This window comes from Peromyscus californicus, unplaced genomic scaffold, assembly GCF_007827085.1.
Source record: "Peromyscus californicus insignis strain IS unplaced genomic scaffold, ASM782708v3 Scaffold_5__1_contigs__length_169319896, whole genome shotgun sequence".
NCBI lineage: Eukaryota > Metazoa > Chordata > Mammalia > Rodentia > Cricetidae > Peromyscus > Peromyscus californicus.
Genome location: NW_026294573.1, coordinates 112009616 through 112033388, shown reverse-complemented (window position 1 = coordinate 112033388; position 23773 = coordinate 112009616). Strand labels below are relative to the sequence as shown.

At 38.9% G+C, this 23773-nt stretch overlaps 1 long non-coding RNA gene across 3 annotated transcripts in view; it reads right to left on the bottom strand.

The window, feature by feature from the left end:
• Window positions 1–23773, bottom strand: part of LOC128097459 (uncharacterized) — an 80489-nt gene that overhangs the window by 20440 nt on the left and 36276 nt on the right. For 2 of the 3 annotated variants that reach the window (XR_008213864.1, XR_008213865.1), the window contains exons 1-4: window positions 11598–12027; window positions 10739–10919; window positions 10438–10613; window positions 8094–8188 (exon numbers count right to left, since the gene is read on the bottom strand). This is a non-coding gene — a long non-coding RNA (uncharacterized LOC128097459). Of the gene's footprint in view, window positions 1–8093; window positions 8189–10437; window positions 10614–10738; window positions 10920–11597; window positions 12028–23773 lie in introns of those variants that run through there. The other variant, XR_008213866.1, reaches the window with a different exon arrangement.

Here is a 23773-nt window from a genome sequence, read left to right as displayed (position 1 = left end):
TGTTCAATAAGTAGTTTAGGACAATTACTGACTATAATAGGAGAGAAGTAGAGTACCACTATGTATAAAACACTAAAATTACACACTTAATATTTCATAAGAATTTTATATTTATCAAATACTAAAACTCCAGAGATAAATAAAAACATTTACATTACAAAAAATCTGTCCCTGTTTAGAGAATAACTTTAGACATTTAAAATAAAAAAGAAATAATACAGGGAAATACCAATAAAATTTGACTATTGAAAATACTAAACTTCCATTTGGCAAGATGGCTCAGCAGGTGAAGGGGATTGGCACCAAGCCTGAAGCTCTGCATTCGATCCCTGGAACCCACACAGTAGAAAGAGAGAACTAACTCCTATAGGCTGTCTTTTGACTCCACAAGTACACTGTGGCATACACATGTCCCCACGCAACAGTAACTAAGTAAATATAAAAATATCACTTAGAATATTAAACTTCCATATAGTCCATATTGTTATAAAATCATAATGACAAACAGCAACCCTTCAAAATCTTTGAGATAATATGGCAAAAATACGCATAGCCAGTTTGTCATCTGCCTTTGCCAGGTACGTCCCTTCTTCCCTGTCCCATGTTCCCTCTGCCTGCCGTCATCTACACACTCACAGGCCTAGCTCCCAGACTCAGGAGGCAAACCTGCTTTATTCACAAGCTGTCTTTGCAATGTACATCACTTCTTCCTTCTCCCACTCCTCCTTCTGCCTGATGCCATCTCCCAGAGCCCTAGCTCCATACTCTTGGATCTTGAACCTGTTTTGTTTACAAACAACCTTTGCCTGATGAATCACTCCTCTCCTCTCACACCTTTCCCTGCAGTCTCTGACATCTTCATACCTATAGACCTAGCTCCAGACTCTCAGTTCAGGAGAGATCTTTGCCTGGCCCCATTAAACAGCTCACGCACCAGCTTTACCTGAGCTAGCTCCTGTCATTCAACTCCTGCATTGCTACAGTCTAAGGCAGGCCAGACTCTCATATCAGAAACACAACATGTGATATGCCCATGTCACATCATAAAAACACAAATAATATGAATGTCCAAGACAGCATGTCTCCCATCAAACCCACTAGTCCTATAGAAATGTTCTCTAATAAGAATTATCTAGATGAACCTGAAGACATAGAATATAACAGAACAATAATAAACCTTATCAAAAAATTCAAGGAAGTTAAATAAGACACAAATAAACACTTCATTAAACTTAAAGATGATAAAAGTAAGCACCTGAGTGATGCTCAAGAAAGTATAAATGCGCCGGGCGGTGGTGGCGCACGCCTTTAATCCCAGCACAAGGGAGGCAGAGGCAGGTGGGTCTCTGTGAGTTCAAGGCCAGCCTGGGCTACCAAGTGAGTCCCAGGAAAGGTGCAAAGCTACACAGAGAAACCCTGTCTCGAAAAACCAAAAAAAAAAAAAAAGTATAAATGCATGGCTGAATGAAATGATGAAGACTACTCAGGATTTAAAATCAGAATTCAGTGAAGAGATAGATATATTAAGTAGAACTTAAGTTGAAATGAAGATGGAATTGAAAAACTCAATAACCCAACTAAAAACCTCAACAGAAAGCCTTACAGATCAGGTAGAAGATACACTATCAGGACCTGAAGATAAAGTAGAGATACTGGACAACACAAGCAAAGAATGGACTTTTTAAGCACATAGAGGGAACATGCAAGAAATGTGGAATACCATCAACAGACAAAATCTTCAAATTATAGTCATAGATGAGGGAGAAGAACCCCAAGTCAATGGCAGAGCACAATGGCATAAATCAGATTTTCAACAAGTTCTAAGTAGAAAACTTCTCCAAACTAAGAAAGACATATCCATACAGAAACACACAGAACCCCAATTAGACAAGACCAAAGTCCCTGTGGCATATCATAGCTAAAACTCGTAAGTATACAGAACAAAGAAAAAATACTGAAAGCTTCAAAAGCAAAAACACAAGGCACATATAAAGGAGAACCTATCATAATAACACCTGATTTCTCAATGAAAAATTTGAAACCCAGAAGAGCCTGGAGTTTCACCCAAAGTTCCAAAAGACCACAACTTCCAACCTAGATTTTTGTACCTAGCAAAACTATCTGCTGTAGTGGAAGGAGAAAGAAAATCTTCCTATAATACAAATAGCCTAAAAAAAAATTCATATTGACCAAAACAACCTAAAGATGATATTATAAGCAAACTGAAGAGAAGAATAAGCACAGCCAATAGTCTGTAAAAAGAAACAAATGAATATATAATTTAACAAGGAAAACAAACCACAAGTAAGAATACAAACAAACAAAACCTACAGAATAATCCACACAAACAACAAAGAATATACATTCTATGTAGTAGCCCATGGCTGCTTCTCTAAAAATAGATCACATCCTGAGACACAAAACAAACCATAGCAAAATCAAAAAATTTTAAATAATTCCATGTGAGGATTATGCAATAAAACATAAAATTGACAGAAAATCTTTACATAGTGCATAAACTAATGAAAATTAAGCAACTCATTATTTAATGATGAGTATGGCAAAGGAGAAATCAAGAATGAAATAAAAAAATACCCCTGAAACTAAATATTTTTTATAAAAATTAAAACACAATACAGTAAAACTTTAGACACACATTAAAAGCAGTTCTAGGGGCTGGAGAGATAGATCAGGGGTTAAGAATATCCCCTGATCTTCCAGAGGTCCAGGTTCAATTCTCAGCATCTGTATGGCAGCTCACAACTGTCTGTAACTCCAGTTCCAGATGATCCTATTGTGCTCCATAGGATACTGCATACATGTGGGGCACATAAGCTCACAGAATCACATATATACTCATAAAAATAAAAGATACATAATTTAAACTTCTAAGAGGGAAGTTTGTAGCCCTAAATGCCTACATTTTAAAAATTAGAAAGAACACAAGCAAATGATTTAATTATGCAACACAAAAGTTGGTTAAAAACAAAAATAAACCAAACCCAAATGCAGTAGATAGCTGTCTTAGTCACTGTTCTGTTGCTGAGAAGAGACACCATGACCAAGGCAACAACTGTAAGAGAAAGTGTTTAATTGGAAACTGGCTTACAGTTTCAGAAGTCCATTATCATCATGACAGGGAGCATGACAGCATACAGGCAGGTGTTAGAGCAGTATCTGAGAACTACATCATGATCTATAGGCAGAAAGAGAGACTCTGGGATTGACATGGGCTTTTGAAACCTCAAAATCCACTCCCAGTGACACACTTCCTCCAACAAGACCACACCTTTTAATTCTTCTAATTCTTTCCAATAGTGCCACTCCCTGGTGCCTAAGTATACAAACATATGTGCCTATAGGGGCCATTCTTATTCATACCACCACAATGGCAAGAAATAATAAAAACTCAGAGTAGAAATTAATGACATAGAAACAAGGAAAATGATACAGAGAATCAATGAATCGGGTTCTTAAGAAGATAAACAAGCTCCATAGACCTTTGGACCAACTAACCAAAAGAAATAAAAGCATGGCTCAAATTAACAGAATCAGGAATGAACAAGGAAATTACAACACACACAAAATTCAGAATATTACAAAGGAATGCTTTAAAAACATGTTCTCCATTAAGTAAGAAAATCTAGAGGAGATAGATACATTCCTTTATTCACCCAAACTACCAAAGTTAAATCCACAATATAAACAGATCCATAACAACTGAGGAGATTTAAACAGTAATAAAAAAGTCTAGACCCAGATGTATTCACCACAGAGTTCTACCATACTTTCAAAGATTTATAACAAATATTTCTTAAACTATTCAAAATATAGAAACAAAAGAATCATTCCCAAACTCATTTTAAGAAGTCAGTCTTACTCTAACACCAAAACCAGGTAAAGGCACAAAAAAAGACAGAAAAATAAAAAGAAACTGAAAGAAAGAAAGATGGAAGAAAGAAAAACTGTAGCTTAATATTCCTTATGAACATAAATGTGAAAATTCTCAATAAAATAAACAGTAGCAAACCAAATATAGGCACATCAAGAAGATCACTATCAACTTGGCTTTGTCCTGAAACTGCAGGGATAGTTCAACATACATAAGTAAATATAATAAATGTATAATAAATGACATAAATATACATGAAGACAAAAATCACATAATCATCTCAATAAATATAGAAAAAGCCTTTGACAAAATCAAAAGTTATATCATTATAAAAGTCTTATAAAGAGTAGAACTTGAGGGAACATGTCTGTCTTAGTTAGGGCTTCTATTGCTGTGATAAAATACCATGACCAAAAAGCAACTTGAAGAGGACAGAGTTTATTTCAACTTACATCATTGTAGACCATCATCCAGGGAGGTTAGGGAAAGACCCAAGGAGGAACTTGGAAGCAGGAACTGATGCAGAAACTATGAAGGAATGCTACTTGCTGGCTTACTCTTTATGGCTTTCCCAAGGTAGTTTCTCATAGCATCCAAGAACACCAGCCCAGAGGGCATCACCCACATTGAGCTCGGCCCTACCATATCAATCATCAATCAAGAAAGTGCAGCACAAGTCAATCTAGTGAGTGTATTTTCTTAATTGAGCTTCCCTCTTTCAAAATTACTCTAGTTTGTGTCAAATTGACACAAAACTAACCAGTACAATACCTCAAAATAGTAAAGGCAATTTTGACGGTTTGAATAAGAATGTTCTCCACAGGCTCATATATTTGAATGCTTAGTCACCAGGGGGTAATACTATTTGAAAGCCAAGCTTTCATAATTAACAAGAAGTGTCTGTGTCTTTATTTGGGAGCTGGCAGTCCAAAGAAAGTCCTGCTACACAGGACCACACTACCAACAATAGGTTGGGCCCTCCCCCACCAATCGCTAATTAAGAAAATGCACTACAGCCCAGATCTTATAGAGGCATTTTTCTCAATTGAGGTTCCCTCCTTTCAGATAACTCTAGCTTGTGTCAAGCTGACATAAAAATAGCCAACACACAGGATTTCTCACTGAACTTGAGACTCCCTAGTAGGGTTATGTTGGGCTGGCCAGCAAATGCCAATGATCCTCCTGTCTCTGTCTCCCCATCACCTATTACAGGAATATAATTCTGCACCTGGCTTTTCCATGGGTGCTGGGAACTTGTACTGAAGTTGTGTGTGCAAGCACTTTACTGATTGAGCTGTCTCCCCAGCCTATAGTAAACATTTTTGATGTTTGCATCACTGGAATGTCCACTGTGACTCATCATAATGGGAGCTAAATAAAGGAAACCAATGTTCCAAAAAATGGAGAAATATTAAATCATATTGAATCACTTCCAGATTCGACATGGATAATAAGGGCCCCTTGCTCATACAAACCAAAAGAATAAAAATCTGAAACATAAATCCTGTCTTTTGTAAAACTAGAAGATTATTTGTGCTAATTCCATAGTACTTTCTAGTAAGGTAACTTGCAACAGGAACATATTCTTTCACAATTGTGGAGGCCCAAAGTCCAAAGTTATGGAGTTGGTAGGCCCTGCTCCCTGAAGACACTAGGGGAGAACCCCTTCTTTGTTCCTCCCGGCACCATGTCTCTTCAGCAACTCCTTTGAGAGCACATCACTCTCATTTCTGCCTCCATGACCACCTTGCCTTCTCTTCTCTGTGTCTCTTCTATAAGAGGGCCATTTAGAGCCACCCAAATTATCGGGACAGTCTTCTAACCTCAAAAGCCTCATCTAATCACACCTGCAAAGACTGCTTTCCCAAATGAGGCAACAGTCACATATTCCAGTAATACCACATGGCTATCTTGGGAGCAGGGTGCACATTGTTCTACCTACCTCAACAACTGTGTCATTCTCATTATAGGAAGATTGAAAATAGACAGGAGCATGACAAGTGACTTAACAGAAAAATCAAAACACATGACCAAACCAAAATAACTGCTGTTTGTGGCAACAGACCCCTGTGATAGTAATAGCAACTGATATTAGTTAAGTACTGACCTGTTCACAGAGCTTTAAAAGAAGCTCAGAAAGTGGATAACCAAGATGCCTTGGACACCAGGTGTGAACGGGAAGATGAAGATGGAGTCATTGAAACATTATGTGTAAAGAAGAGATAAGCTATTCCTAAACCAAGTTCTCACTCCTACTCTGCATGGTGAAACAGCTACCCCTCCATCATCCTGTAATATCTAGAGAAACTTAACCACAAGTCTCCAAACATAAAAAACCAAGCAAAGAGGAAGAAAGAGAGGCAGCTCCATGCTGACCACAGAGGGGGGCAAGTAAAATCTGCATTCTAGAGACTGGAGCATTTCCACGGCCAGCTCCAGAGCATTGTCCATTGGGGAGGGGAGCATCCTTCTCTGAACACCATGTACATAAGGATCTCCAACAAGCTCTGTGCTCATCAGCTATTCACATCAGCCAGCCCCACAAATGCACACAGAGCTTCCAAGGAGCCTTTTCATTTCTGTTCTTAACTACAAACAGACAGACAAGTATTGCCAGAAATGTGAGGAAAGCTTCCAACATAAGTACCACATAAACACCTAGTACAGATGTGAGGCACATAGGAAACTGAGCAATATCAAAAGCTGGAGAAGATGCCAAAGACATTGTGAGAAACCCAACTGGAGAATTGGAAAACAAGTTGCACACATAAGCAAGAAGTCTAACAACAGTAGTAACAAAGTAAAGGAACTGATGTTCAGAAAGTGTTCACTAATTCACAGCCCCAGATAAATATTAAAGGAGAGAAATTAAAGAACTTTACTTTTCTGATAATATAGTATTATTTGAGAATTTCCTTCTAGATCCTCCTCCACATCCCTCTCCCAACCTCACGTCTTCTTCTAATGTGGCTTTTAAGTTTATGGAAAAGCTGGACAGAAATTAGAGAGTACCATAGCTCTTGTTTCTGTTTTCTTTCCCATCCCCACCGTAAACTCTTACTATTTTATATCAATGTGATATAAGTGATATATATGTTATAATCCATAAATGGATGAAGAATTTTGTCATCAACATTAGATGCACTAAAAGATGTGCTCGTCTGTGGGTTTAGGCAAATCTTCAGTGATATGCACATATCATTTGGCAAATATAGAGATATAGATATATGTATGTATATCACAATATTGATTGGGAAAGTTTTACTGTCTGAATATCCTCCTTCACCCTTCTCCCTAAACTCCTCATAACCACCAATCTTTTGACTGTCTACACAATTTTACCTTTCCCAGAATATTATGTAGTGAGAATAATACAATTTTTTTCTTACTAACTTTGTTCACCGGGAATATGCATGTCTGTTCTCATCTTTTCACCTCTTTATTTTGCTAACATATTCAATTGTATGAGTGTTCCATGGTATATTTATCTATCCACCTATTAGAAGACAGTTGCTTCCAAGTTTGGGCAATTATAAATCAAGCTGTTGTAAACATTCATATGAAGATTTTGTACAAACTTCAACTTTGAACCCATTTGGATTGCTGGGTTGTGTGCTAAGACTATGTTTAATTTTATAGGAAACTACATGCTCATCTTCTGTGCATTTGACAGTCCCACCAGCAATAAATGAGCACTCCTGTAGGCAGAAGTTTCTGTCCTGCCTGGTCCCACAGTCACTCAGTCCCAAATAAACATACAGAGGCTTATACTGTTTACAAGTGGTTTGGCCTGTTGCTCAGGCTTATTACTAACTAGCTCTGACACTTAAATTAACCCATAATTCTTATCTATGTTTAGCCGTGTGGCTTGGTACCTTTTCTCAGGACAGCATTCTCATCTTGCTTCCTCTGTGTCTGGCTGGTGACTCCTGACTCCACCCTTCCTCTTCCCAGAATTCTCCTGGTCTGGTCACCCTGCCTATTCTTCCTGCCTGGCTACTGGCCAATCAGCGTTTTATTAAACCAATATGAGTGACAAATCTTCACAGTGTACAAAAGCATTATCCCAAAGCACATTCCTGTTGCTTCATTTCCTTTCTGGTATTTGGTGGTATCTGTGATTTGGACTTTAAAAGCTATTGTATGTGTACAGTGATTTGTTATTCTTTATGAAATATGATGCTGAATGTCATGCACTTACCTGGTATCTGTATGTCTTCTTTCATAAGCTGTCTTCTGTTCTGACAGTTTGCCTATTTTTAAATCGGGTTATTTGCTTTCTTAAGCTTGAAGTTCCTATTTTGGATAAAGTATTTTATCAGATACAAGTTTTGTAAACATTTCCTCTTAAACTGTGACTTATCTCATTCTTTTATAAATAATAACCTTTTAAAATATATACATATAAAACACATGCATGTAAACAGGGTCTACTGTAATGTTCAATAGATGCATCCACTGAATAACATTTAAACATATTTCTCTTCTCAAGCATTTATCATTTCTTCATAGTAAAATTTTCTAAATCTTTTATTCCAGCTCTTTGAAATACATAATTGCTATCTGTGGTCACTGTACTCTGACAGTAAAGACATTTTGGGTAGACACATTAGGAATGTGTCTCCCTTGCACCTTTACTTAGGAAGCTACTAGAAGATGCTAGTACAGGTAGTTAGAAGAGAACACAAGCCTAGGAAATAAGGCCCACTATAAGAAATACACAAGAGGAATTCCAGGGTCGATAGTAAAGCAAAGTCCCTAGACAGCCACTATGAGCTAGCTTGGCAGAATGAAGGGTTAAAAACTAGGGCACAGAAAGGAAAAGATACTTTCTTTTTATTTATCTTTTTGTTAGCCTTTTAATATTTTTGTTTCAATATGTACATTCTACTTTATTTACAGAAAAGAAACATCAACAAATAAATGATACAAATGTTAGAGATACAATCATTTCTGTACTTGTAGGAAACTGTATGACTCCTTTCCAAAGACATCTGTAGATGAAATTCTAAAGGGTTTTATTAAATAAGAAACACAGAGCCAAATAAAGAGTTAAAAGCCCAGAGATCAGAGCAGTAGCCAAGACCTAAGACCACTCGCTGCCATCCATCCCCTGAGAGAGAGAGAGACCTTCTTCCTGGGTCCTGTCTTTTTATTGCCTTTCTGTTCTGCCTTTTCATTGGCTCTAAACCCAACAAAATGACTTCCTCATCACTGCCTGTCTATACAGACCTCCAGGTCTCTATGGTTGGTACTGGGATTAAAGGCATGTGTCACCATGCTGGCTGTGTCCTTGAACACACAGAGACTCTGCCTGCCATGTGATCGGATTAAGGGCATGTGCTACCACTGTCAGACTTCTGCTTAATGGCTATGACCTCTGATCTTCAGGAAAATTTATTTATTAACATACAAATAAAATCACATTTCAGCACAAATAAAATATCACCATAGACATCCAAGTCCCTTACATAAAATCTTGCTTAATTTGCATATAATCAATACACAAGACCCCCAAATAATCTCTGGATTATATATTAAACTTGATTTAATATAAACATCATAAAAATGATTGCTATGATATATTGTTTAGGTAATAATGACAAGAAAGGAGTTTGGCCACTATAGATACAAGTTAAAAAAAATGTTTGGGGGTTCATAGCTAGTTGTATCTGGAGGTGCATAATCATATGCATATATGGAAAGCTGGCTGTATTACAATGTGCCCAAAACAAAGTTGATGATAGCCCATCAGTAAGAAAAAAATCTAGAGACACTTGTCTTAGGAATGGAATGGAGGTTAGAAGGGTCAGAAGGAATTCTACAGAATAAAATAGAAATGACAAATTATATGACAGATTTGACCATGTGAAACTTATATAAAAAGCCATTTTTAAAGCTTTTCAAATGGATAAGAATTATGATATGTCAAAAAAAAGTGAATCAAGTGAAAATAACCAGCTTTAACATCCAAAACCAAAAGGTCTACAAAAGAAAGAAAATGTAGCCACACTGTAGTACTGAGGTCGGTATTGAACAATACCCACACGGTAATGACAATGGAAATAAACAGGTATTAACTAAAAATTGAAATATAATTATGGGGTCAGCAAGATGGTTCAACAGGTAAAGGAAGAAATAATAAACTGTTATGTGCATCTCTGGCCCTGTCAGCCTCTCTTCCCCAGCACAGCATCTATCCACCTAACATTCTGAGCACTCCCAGGGTCTCTCTGGAATGTGCCCAGGAACAATGCTATCTGACATAAAGGAAGATACTATTTTTGCTGGGTATCACTCCCCTTTGGGCCCCTCCCAGACCCCAGCAGAAGCCTTATAGGAATGGGGATGTGGGCTCTGGAGCTGTCTATCCTCTTTGCTTTTACCCCAATTCCAAGCTACAGTAGGGTTAGAGGCCATGGAAGCGATTCTGCCATGGTCCTCGAGTCTTAGTGATAGGAGGTAAAAGAGAATTCTCTCAGGTCTCTACTGAAATTCTCTCTCATCCTCCCTCCTGCAGGAAACTGGACCAAAAGAAAACATACCATATAACAGCTGTTTGCCTTGATTCTCTTATTCCATGGAGTGTCCAGGTTGAGCCAGACTTGCCTGCCAGCCTGACTCCCTCAGGTTTAGTTCCAGGTCCTTCCTTGGGTTCTCCATGGTATATCAGTAAAGAACTTGGCTGACTCCTCACAGACCTTTGGAAATACAGTCAAGTCTAAATTCCAGAAGAGAACATAGAATAGTGATGTTTACCTGCATCTTATTTATGACTCTGTGGTACTGAGAAGTTGAATAAATTGCTCAAAGTTCCCCATCTAGACTAGGGGTGGTCTGGCTCACCTAAGCCTTGGTTAAGTTTCCAGTTCTCCATGGAAGTATCCACCTCTCCATTCAGGTGTCACCTTGGCAACGAACACTTTTAACAAGCTGCCAGTTCTGCTCTTTCCTACTCCCAACAGCACTTTAGAGAATGATGCCCAGTCTGCTTCTCCTATTGTGGGTGAGGAATTTCAGCTTCTCCCTGTAAACACAAGACCTCACTTAATGAGTGTTTGCTACAGAGTTCTGGGATCACCATGCACCTGAGAAGGCTTCAGCATGTGTCCATAGTGGGAGGCACTGGCATACTAGGGCCTTGCTGGGCATGCATCTACGCTGATGGATGATGAACTAGGGAACAGGGCCCAGGTGAAAGCTCTCCACTGAAGGCCCTGGAGTATGAACTGTTAGGCTAAACCCTGTAAAATGGGAGAATTTACTAAGACAAATGATTCACACATCGACAGCTTCACCTATGTCTTTCAACATATAAAATCAACCTAAGTAGAACAGCCAATAAACCTTGGAGAAGCGTTCCCTTGAAGATTTTGTAACCTCCTTTGTTAGATACTTTTTGTAATGTAATAGCTGTTCAATGTGGACAACTAACACTCTGATGTCCCAAGGCCCAGAAAACAGAGATAAAATCTGATTCCAATAACTTTCTTCCACCCAGCATCCCTCTGGCCAACTGTTAAACAGCCACCAGGAAAGCAAGGCTTTGACTCAGTTAATTATCTCTCAATTCTGGCAAGAAGGCTTACAAAGACTCTGGAGCCTGGAAACAAAGACTTCTATGCACCCCCTTGCATTCTCTCCTCTGTTCCTGGGTGTCCTTTGGTAGGTTACACATTAATGTTTTGGGGGGTACCATGCTCACCTTTGGAAGAAATATCCACATGAAGGTTAGTCCAATGATGCAAATGTTCTTAAAGCAGCAGCTTTCTCTTTTCCGGCCAGAGCCTCTGGAACTGAATGTGGCAGAGGTAGTCGACAGTGTAATCTATGCACACTTTATCTGGAAACAGCATCATTTCTCTGGCCCCTCTGGAGACTTAAACTAGAAAAAGGCCCAAGATGCCTGTCAGAGCCAACAGTGCCTGTCATATTTCATACATGGGATGAAATATAAGACTTTAGGCTCCATTAGCAGCAGGTTTCATTTTCACCCCAGGAAGGAGGCTCAACATAACCACATCTTACTTGTTCTTTCTTACGTTTTTAATATAAATGGCCTCAAAATTCCCACTTCCATCCCTCACCACTGCCCCCAGGCACTTGGAAGCTATATGATCAGATTTTACAGTCAGATAATGTGGTATTCTGAGGCTACCTATATATATGGTGTGAGGGTTTTTTTTTTTTTAAAAAAAATAATAGTAAAGCTACAGCCTGATAAAAAGAAGAAGTTTGCTCTCTAGTGGCTGACTTATAAAAGGCTCTGAAACCCACACAATAAGCTATGTTAGAAATAAGAAGAAATTTAACAGTTTTATCTAGGTTATAAGGTTTGAGTAATTCTTTTGATTTTAGTGACTTTCACATTTTTTCCCTACACTGAAACACTACATTACACAAAATGTTTTGTGCGTGTTTTTCCTCATTAAAATATTTCTTATCATTAAGTTATTTCAGTTCTAAAATCTAAGAGTAGCAATTAGGTTTCTGCTGTTTTATTAACGTGTTGTACATTTCAAAAGCTCTATGGACTGGTTTAATACCATATAATTAATGTTTATTATAGACACATTGCCCAATAATATAAACATCATTAGCTCTTTCTAAACCATTTTTAGATCTTTTTCAGAAAGAGTATTTAGCATAATTAATATGAAGCTAATTAATATCATTTCATTACTCCTCTTTCTCTAACAGCTCAGTTTATGATATTTTACAATAATATGAATTACAAGATAAGGAAGTTTGTGCCTCACTGTGAAACCACCCACCTCCCTTTGTGTTTTGCTCTCCTATTTATTCTCCCACGGTTTTGCCTTTTTTTCTCTCCAAGTCCACACTACTTTCCACAGCTCTCTTTAGTAGTGTCTGTTAGACCATGGGCAACTGAATGCCATTCCTGAAGTTCTAATCTTTGAGACTTATTAAAAGTGAGGAGGTTCACAGGAAGCTCTCACCTATACCTAATAAATAGCTTAAAGAATTTTCAGATCCATAATTAACTGTTGGTTTTGTTTGGGTTTTTGTGACAGGGTCTCTCTATATAGCCCTGGCTGTCCTGGAATTCACTATGTAGACCAGGCTGGCCTCACACTTACAGAGATCCATCTGCCTCTGCTTCCCAAGTTCTGGGATTAAATGTGTGTGTTACCACACTTGGCTTAATTATTTGTTCTTATGTTACCTATGAGAGAGAAACCAGCAAGCATAAAAAAGGTCTAAGCTTTCAAGAGGTCCAACCACAGAAGAAGCAAATTACAGAGAATACCAAGATTGGGGTAAGGACATTCGAAGAGGTCATTAGCAAAGGGAAGAATGATGCGCGCTTATGAAAGTTATCCTAGCTACTGTGTGTAGAGAAAGTGCCACCACGAGGACAAGTGTACTGACAGAACAACCTCTGGAAACAACTGGAGACCTGCAGCCTAGGGAAGTTGGGGTATAGACAAGAGCAAGGCAGCTGAGTTGCAAACAGTAGCTAGACTTCTACCTTATTTCAAAGGTAGAGCTAATGGTGCTGGAACCGAGCTGGGAGTAGGCTTTAGTTGAGCATTGGGTAGATGGCCAGTGATAACCACTTAGAATCAGATGCTGGGAGAAAAGCCTGTTGGGACGATGAGTGGCAATGGATTTAGAGTTCTGTTCCAATTGGTTGTGGTTCAACTTGTGAGTCCATTACAAATGAAAATGTCAGATAATCTTTGTCAAGTGGAGATTTCTGTATGACTAGGCCTCTTTCTGTCAGAAATCTGGAGTGTAGAGGCAAGTCCAGATGTGTCATTTATATTTAGAAGGGCTCAGGGCACAAATGTTCATCTAGGGAGAGAATTTGCATGGATAAATGAATAGGCCAGGAGCTGACATTGGGCACCCAAGCATGTTAAATAAAGAAAGTATTGGTATCAGCTGAGGTGATTGAGCAGAAGTGGCCAGCATCCAAAAGAAAGGCAGAAGGCCAACAAAGCAACCCAAGAAGATCAAGTGAGAGTCAGATGCAATGGTGGCCATCGAATCTGACACAATCAAGGTTACAAGTGATTTTGGTTACAGGTGAAGGTTACAGGTGACCTTGAAGAGTTGTTTTAGTGCCAGGACAGGGACAGAAGGCCCCTTCTTGTAAAAATCCACAACAAGCCTAAAAAATTCCTTCTCAGAGCAAAGATGAAAGACAGAAAAGAAAAAGTAATTCAGACACAGGGCTTTGTTGTTTTTGCTGATAGCTTTAAGAGCCTTGACTTTTGATTTGGAATCTTCTCCTAACCTCTTTGTAGTTGAAATGTCCAGCAAAAGGGATTCTTGTATGTAATAAACTGAGTTATATCCTAGTTCACAAACAAACCATCTCGTCGTCACCAGAGATTAGATGATGAAATAAAGGAAAACTGAGATAGAAGAGAAAAAAAACAAGAAAGGGATAAAGCTGAGTGAGAGAACTTGAGAAGACACAGGAAAAGAATAAGGGAATCAGAAGGAGAATGCCTGGAAGAAGGAGGAAGGTTTCTTAAAAATCAGAAAGGAAAAGATGAAAAACTAAGAAAAGAAAATATTTGAAACTAGGAAAGGGAAATATTAAAAAATAAGAAAAGGCATTAAAAATAAGTAAAGAAGGTATTAAGGATGTTTTTCTCCCTAGGTGTAGCTCAAAATAAAATTTGAAATATGTGCCAATCTCAGAAAAACAGACATTGACAGAATATGTGTGGAGTATGTCCTCCTTCAGATTATTTATCTAGGATCAAGGGAAGGAGGTAATACATCATGCAGTCAAAAGGAATCTTGCCATGAGCTAGATTATGGAAGCCACTTATTTTCTGAAACTGTAAAAACATCACATAGCTATTTAAAAACATTTATGCCCATTCCTATACTGGTTAGTTTCAGGATAATCGGATTATTTTTATATTATAATTTTAGCATTTCTCCCTTTCCTTTCCTCCCCCAAACCTCCCAAATACCCCTCTCCACTCTCCTTCAAATACATGGCTTCTTTTTCCAATTGTTATTACATGTGCATATGTGTATGTGTATGTATATATTGACACATATGGATATGTATACACATATATATTCCTAAATCAAACCTGTTCCATCCATGCAATGTTACTTGTGTATATGTTTTCAAGGCTGACCACTTAGCACTGGACAACTGATAGGTGTAATCTTCTTTGGGGAATACTACCTCTCCTGCTTTTACAATCTTTCTCTTCCACAACACTCCCTGAACCTTAGGTGTGGGAGTGTTTTGTAGATTATGTCCATTGAGACTGGGTGTAACAACTCTGCATTTTGATTGGTTGTGGTTTTCTATAGTGGTCTCCATCTGTTGGAAAGAGAATTTCCTTGATGATGGATGCAGACAACACTTATCTATGGTTATAAGGACAAATGTTTATAGATTGTAGTTAGGTTGTAGATTCTCTCCCAATAACATTGACTTCACTAGTGCTGAGTAATTAGCTAGATTTCCAGTACCAGGAATATTTTCCCTCTTGTTGAGAAGGTCTTAAATCAAATTAGGGAATTGTTGGTTACTACCAGGTATTCATGCCACTACTGCACCCATATGGTTATCATGCCAAGCTGGTCTTGGATGTGGTTCATGAGCAACCTAGCTGGATAGGATTGTTGGTTGCCTCCCTTCTTTGGAAATCTGCAAGGTGCCTTCTGGTACATGAAAGCTAGTACTCAGGAAGGTGGCATTCAGGTCAGTTCCAGCTCATGGGTCTCTGGGCCCTGTGTCTGAAGTGCATGGTGTCTTCAGTAATAGTGACTTACCTTCCACCACCAGGGGGCAACAAAGGACAACAGCAATAGGCTGTATGTTTTAGGAGTCTCTTGGACAGCCCTAGCCAACAAGTCAGAAGAGTTTCTCACATTTAGTACTGGGGGTTTTGTTAGGTACTCTTTGACTCTTGGAAGGAGAATTTGCCAGCCCAGTTGAGAAAAGCTCATTAAAACTATATATGTGTATTTATAAATGGAATTAAGCAGTGTTTTTAGATAAATATTTAATAGTTATGGTGATTTTTCATTTGTACTGAAATGTGATTTTATTTGTATGTTAATAAATAAAATTGCCTGGGGATCAGAGCTAATAGCAAACCATAGCAGAAGCCGGGCGGTGGTGGCGCACACCTTTAATCCCGATCACATGTCAGGCAGATCTCTGTGTGTTCAAGGATACAACCAACATGGAGACACATGCCTTTAATCTCAATACCAACCATAGAGACCTAGAGGTCTGTATAGACAGGCAGTGACGAGGAGGTCATGTGGTTGGGTTTGCAACCAATAAGAAGGCAGAACAGAAAGTCAATAAAAAGACAGACACACAGGAAGTAGGCCTCTTTCTGAGGGGAAGGATGGCAGCGGCAGGAAGGTAAGAAGGCAGTTTTAAGTCTCAGCTCCTAGCTACTGCTCTGACTTCTTGGGCTTTTAACTCTGCATTTGACTCTGTGTTTCTTATGTAATAAGACTGTTACATCTACAAATAGTATAATTCTTTATGGCTTTTTCAGGCATCTTAATTATTATTTTATCTACTCCCTTTCTTCTTCTGTATTTACCTTCTTTCCCTCTCTCTAAAGACCCCTCCTTTCCCATTTCCCCTGTTAGATCACTTGTATCCTGCTCTTCCCCTTTACTCTCTTCTTACCCTCTTCTGTATTTACCTCCCTCTCTCTACCTAAGGAACCCGCCTTTTTCCCTTTTCCCTGATCAGATTACTTATACTCTGCATCCCCCTATCTATTGTCTCTCAATCCCTCTGTCCTGGCAATGGACCCATTTTACTTTCTTGATTTCTGTAGTTACTACAAGCTATGTATTCACATCTGAAGATTTGGAGCTAGGAGCCTTCAGTAAGAGGGAACATGAGACTTTTGTCTTTCTGGGTCTGGGTTACCTCACTCAATATGATTTTTTTTTTCTACTTCCATCAATCTATCTGCAAAGTTCATGACTTCATTTTTCTTTTTTATTGTTTATTTATTTTACATCCTAGCCCCAGTTCTCCTCCCTTCTCTCCTTCCAGTCCCTGCCCCCTACCCTCCCTCTGTCCCCACCCCCAATCTACTCCTCCTCCACTCCATGGTCCCCATAGGCTTATAGCCATATCATAATGCAAAATGCATTCAGTGCAACTTCAAATGTTCCCCGTACTCTTTCATAGTCTCAACACTGTATAATAGTTTAAAGTTCAATATCTCTTCTAAAATTCAAGGAAATCTCTCCATTGTAACTCCCTATAAAATAAAAAAGAAAATTACATACTTCCAACATACTGTGGCACAGAACATACACTGCCATTTCAAAAGGGAGGAAAGGGGGTTATAGTGAGGAAATACTGAACGAAAGCAAGGCTGAAGCCCAGCAGGGCAATCTTCAAATTCTGTAACTCTGTAGCTGATGGAAAAGGGCTTAGATGGCTCTTCAATCTCCCACTCTTTCAAGTGTGCTAACTGTGACACCTCTCTCTTTCTCTCTCTCTCTCTCTCTCTCTCTCTCTCTCTCTCTCTCTCTCTCTCTCTCTCTCTTGCTGGTTCCACTTCCTGTATGCAACTCTCCTCAGCAGACATCACACAGCTGTGGCACCTCCAACACCATGGAATCTCCAGCCATTCTAGACTTTACTTTCACAGCTTTAGGCAATGGCTGCTCATGCCCTCCATGCAGTAAGTCCCCTGACACATTCCTGGCCTTGGCAGGTTTCTTTAACCCTGGAGGAAGATTCCATAACCTCTTTACTCCCACATTCTTTGGACTCTAAAGCTAGAAATACATGGCCAATGCTGGCAAGTACTATTTCCTGTTCACTGTCCCTAGTAATTAGGGAAATGCAAATCGAAAACAACTTTGAGAGTTCCTCACACCTTCATCAGAATGGCAAAGATCAACAGAATGATAGACAACAAATGCTGGAGTAAAGGGAACCCCTATTCATTGTTGGTGGGGTTGTAAAGTGATATAGCCTCCATGTAAATCAGAAGAATTCTCAAAAAACTAAAAATGAATCTACCATATGACCTAGCTATACCACTCCTTGGCATATGCCCAAAGGACTTGAAATCCTACTCCACAGATACTTGCTAAGGCTGTCCTATTCACAATAGCTAGGAAATGGAAGCAATCTATATGTTCTTTAACCAAACAATGGAAAATAAAAATGTGGTACACACACAGTATGGAATACTATTCAGTAGTAGAGAGAAATGAAATTGAGACTGCACCTTAGGCTCCATACTCTGGCCCGCAGACCTAGAAGCTTTATTGGAGACAAAGCTGGTCCTGGGGACCCCAGGTAAGATACTATCACCCCCCACTAAAGCCCTTTAAGCCCAACCGACAAACCCAACTGCGCTCCTTCCCCTGGGTTCCATATTCTGGCCTACAACTTCGAAAGAAGACTTCTGTTTTACAGGAGGCCATGCCAGATCTATGGACCCCAGCCCTGGCAGAAAACTTCTGCTGTACTGAAGGCCATGACATACTAGGAATCCCAGAGGCCAAGGAGGTACCCAGAACCCCAGAGGCCACACAGGTACTTGGACCCTCAGAGACAACATTGACACCTAAAATCCCAGAGATTTTGAGGACCCTCCAGAACCCCAACAGAGACACCCTACTGGACCTGAAGGTTCACTGCATCGGAACCCTTGGCCACTTAGGCCAGAAGACCTGAAAGGAAAGAGAACCAAGGAACAAAAAACCCATCCAACAAAGACATACACAGGAATCAATACCTAGACCTATAATCATCCTAAGCCCAGTGCCTAAATGCCAGTGAAAGAACACAATCAATAACAGAAAGAACAACATGGCACCACCAGAGCCCAGTTATCCTACGACAGCAAGGCCTGAACAATCCAACACAGCTGAAGCACAAGAAAATAAACTTGAACATAGCTTCATGAAAATAATAGAAGTCCTTAAAGAGAAAATGAAAAATTTCCTTAAAGAAGTTGAGGAAAAGACAAATATATCTCTTAAAGAAAACCAAGAAGAAACAAACAAGTGAAGGAAACAGTTTAAGACCTAAAAATGGAAATAGAAGCAATAAAGAAAACACAAACAGGGGGAATTCTGGAAATAGAAAATCTGGGTAAATGAGCAACAACTACAGATGCAAGCAGAATACAAGAGATAGAAGACAATACAGAATGCAAGAGATAGAAGACAGAATCTCGGGCATTGAAGACACAATAAAGGAGATAGATTCATTGGTCAAAGAAAATGTTATATCTAAAAAATTCCTAACACAAAACATCTGGGAAATCTGAGACACCATGAAAAGACCAAACCTAAGAATAATAGGAATAGAAGAAAGAGAAAAAACCCAGCTCACCAAGGCTTTTTCACAACAGAAAGTAGGCAGACCCCTGCTGCTCATACTGCTTTCTCAGCACCTGCTGCCCAGAACAGGATGATGTCCCAGGTCTCAGCTACTGATGCTTGGTCACCCATGGCTCCTGCCACTGCTTGTGCTTGTGGTGGGGATATCTGAAGCTGCTCTCTCAGACCGCCAAATCTGCAGTAGCTGTTCAGTCCTGGATGCTGCTTTGTGTGTCTCAGGTCCCATGCTATAGAAAAATCTATCCTACTCTAAGTTTCTATTATACCTTCACTATATACTTATCCCTATATCTAAACCTACATTTCTCAAACTCTATGACTTACTTATATTACATTCATAGACCTAACTTAGTAGATAAAGATTGAGAGAGAGAGAAACAGAGACAGAGAGAGGTACTTGTTGCAGCCTAATTTGAACTATTCTGCTTTGTATTTACAATTTTACTTCTGAAGAATAGAATATCACCACCTTAACTTAATTCATTACCAGGTATGCCCCTTTAACCGTGGTGCCCCTCTCTTTTATCTTATGTACCTAAGCCCCATGTTGGGCACCATGTGTGAGAGTCCAGCTCCAACCTATTCCTACCTATTAAACAGTTCCTATGTGGAGGAGAGAGGGATAAGAAAACATCAGATAGAAAGATAGAACTTGATGACAAAAAGAAAGACAGAGACACAGGAAAGCTTTGGGAGGGCCTGGGTCAATACCCAATAGCCCCTTTGCTTATTTAAAAGAGTTTTTTATAATATGCCAAGGAGAAAGGCAAAAGACCTTCCCCTTGCAAGATCAAAGCACACTACACAGCCAAGTGTAGACCCTTCCAAACACCCAGTAAACACATCCGTGGCCAAATCATCCATTATGCAGCCCTGCTGGGTAAAGCAAGCTCAGATTCTCTTAAGTATTTGGGCTCCCACACATTTCATACTCATAAAACGAAAAATCCACTAAGATGATGTCTCAATTCTGAACATCTATGCCCCAATATAAGGGCAACCACATTTGTAAAAGAAAGATTACTGAAGCTTAAATCACACATGGAACTCCACACTTTAATAGTGGGAGACTTCAACAATCCACTCTCACCAATGGACAGGTCATCAAGACAGAAACTGAACAGAGAAATAACAAAACTAACATGTTATGACTCAAATGGACCTAATAGGTATCTACAGAACATTTTACCCAAACACAAAAGAATATAACTTCTTCTCAACACCACATGGAACCTTCTCCAAAATTGACCATATACTAAGCCACAAAGTAAGCCAGGAGGTGGTGGTGCATGCCTTTAATCCCAGCACTCAGGAGGCAGAGGCAGGCAGATCTCTGTGAGTTTGAAGCCAGCCTGGTCTACACAGTGAGATTTAGGACAAGCACCAAAACTACGCAGAGAAACCCTGTCTCAAAAAATAAAAAAGAAAAAAACTAAGCCACAAAGTAAGTCTCAACAGATAAAAAAATGTAAATAACCCCCTGTATCTTATCAGATCACCATGGATTAAAGCTGGATTTAAGCAACAACAGAAAGCTTACAAATTCATGGAAACTGAACAACTCTCTATTGAATGGCTGCTGTATTAAGGCAGAAATAAAGAATGAAATTAAAGACTTCCTAGAATTCAGTGAAAATGAACGCACAACATATCCAAACTTATGGTCCACCATGAAAGCAGTGCTAAGAGGAAAGTTCATAGCATTAAGTGCCTTCATGAAGAATTTGAAGAGATCCCATACTAGTGACTCAACAGCATACCTGAAAGCTCTAAAACAAAAAGAAGACACACTTAAGAGGAGTAGATGGCAGGAAATCATCAAACTGAGGGCTGAAATCAATAAAAGAAACAAAGAGAACTGTTGTTTGAATCTAAGAAGGTCTTATAATAAAAAACCTAGAGCCAAATATCAGGGTGAACGCTGAAAGATCAGAGAAGTGGAACAGCCAGTCACTAGTTCTTATCCCTATGAAATCTTCAGCCTAAAGAGAGTGATTTCCTGTTTCCTCATGCCTTATATGCCTTTCTCTGCCCAGCCATGTCACTTCCTGGGATTAAAGGCATGTGTGCTTCCCAGTACGTGGATTAAAGGTGTGTGCCACCATTGCCTGGCTCTGTTTCCAGTGTGGCCTTGAAATCACAGAGCTCCAGATGGATTTCTGCCTCCTGAGTGATAGGATTAAGGGTGTGTGCTACCACTGCCTGACCTCTATGTCTAATCTAGTGGCTGGCTCTGTCCTCTGATCCTCAGTCAAGCTTTATTGGGGCATACAATATATCACCACAGAAAACAATACAAAGAATCAATAAAACAAAGAGTTTGTTCTTGGAGAAAATCAACAAAACACATAAACCCTTGTCCAAGCTAACTAAAAGGCAGAGAGACAATATCAAAATCAACAAAATCAGAAATGAAAAGAGGGACATAACAACAGATTCTGAGGAAATACAGAGAATCATTAGGTCATACTTCAAAAACCCACACTCCACAAAATTGGAAAATCTAAAAGAAATGGACAAATTTCTTGATAGATGTCACTTACCAAAGTTAAAACAAGAGAAGATAAACAATTTAAATAGTCCTAAAACCCCTAAGGAAATAGAAGCAGTCATTAAAAGTCTCCCAACCACCAGGCGGTGGTGGCACACGCCTTTAATCTCAGCACTTGGGACCAGAGCCAGGCAGATCTCTGTGAGTTCAAGGCCAGCCTGGGCTACAGAGTGAGTTCCAGAAAAGGCACAAAGCTACACAGAGAAACCCTGTCTCAAAAAAGCAAAAAAAAAGAAGAGCTAATACCAATACTCCTCAAATTATTCCACAAAATAGAAACAGAAGGAACATTGCCAAATTCTTTCTATGCTGCCACAGTCATACTGATATCACATGACCATTGATGCAAAAATACATAATAAAATACTGGCATACTGAATCCAAGAACATATCAAAAAAAAAAAAAATCATCCACCATAACCAAGTAGGCTTCATCCCAGAGATGCAGAGATGGTTCAACATATGAAAATCTGTCAATGTAATCTACCATATAGACAAACTGAAAGAAAAAAAAGCACATATTCATCACATTAGATGCTGAAAAAACCCTTGACAAACTCCAACACCCCTTCATGATAAAAGTCTTGGAGAGATTAGTAACACATGGGACATACCTAAACATAATAAAAGCAACATACAGCAAGTCGATTGCCAACATCAAATTAAATGGAGAAAAACTCAAAGCAATTAAACCAAAATAAGGAACAAAACAAGGCTGTCCACTCTCTCTGTTGCAGGCAGAGTTTTTTGTTGAGACAACTGGTCAGCTCTATCTTGACAGCCAGTTCCCAAATAACCACACAGAGATTTATTATTAATTATAAATTATCAGTCAATAGCTTAGGCTTATTACTAACTAGCTCTTATATGTTAAATCAATCCATGTTTATTAATTTATGTGTTGCCACATGGCTCATGGCTTGTTACCTCATTTTCTTCACATCCTGTTTGCGCTGTGTCTCACAGGCAACTCCATCCTTCTTCCCAGCATTCTCTCAGTCTCACTTTCCCACCTAAAGTCTTCCTGCCTAGCTATTGGCCAGATGGCTCTTTATTAAACCAATGAGAGCAATATATATTCACAGTATACAAAATGATTATTCCATAGCACTCCATATCTATTCAATATAGTACTTGAAGTTCTAGCTAGAATTGAAGGCAACTAAAGGAAATCAAGGGCATACCAATTGGAAAGGAAGAAGTCAAAGTATTGCTATTTGCAGATGATATGATAATATATATAAATGACCCAAAAAATTCTACCAGGGAACTCCTACAGCTGTTAAACACTTTTAGTCAAGTAGCTGGATACAAGATTAACTAAAAAAAAAAAAAAGTAGCCCTCCCATATCAAAGAATAAACAGGCTTGATAAGAAATCAAAGAATCAACACCCTTTACAAAAGCCTCAAATAAAATAAAATATCTTGGTGTAACTCTAACCAACTTCAAGTCTTTGAAGAAAGAAATTGGAGAAGAAATCAGAAGATAGAAAGATTTCCTATGCTCATGGATTAGTAAGATTAACATAACAAAAATGGCCATCTTACCAAAAGCAATCTACAGATTCAACACAATCCCCATTAAAATCCCAACACAATTCTTTATAGACCTTGAAAGAACTATACTCTACTTCATATTGAAAAACAAATGACCCAGAATAGCTAAAACAACCCTGTACACTAAAAGAACTTCTGGAGGTATCAATATCCCTTATTTAAAGCTCTACTACAGAGCTATAGTAATAAAATGGCATATAGTAATGTATTGGCATAAAAAAGATACAGGTGGATGAATGGAATCAAACTGAACACTCGGATGTCAATCCACACACCTATGGACACCTGATTTTCAACAAAGAAGCCAAAATTGTACAATGGAAAGAAGAAAGCATCTTCAACAAATGGTGCTGGTCTAACTGGATGTTGGCATGTAGGAGAATGCAAACAGATCCATATTGATCACCCTGCACAAAAC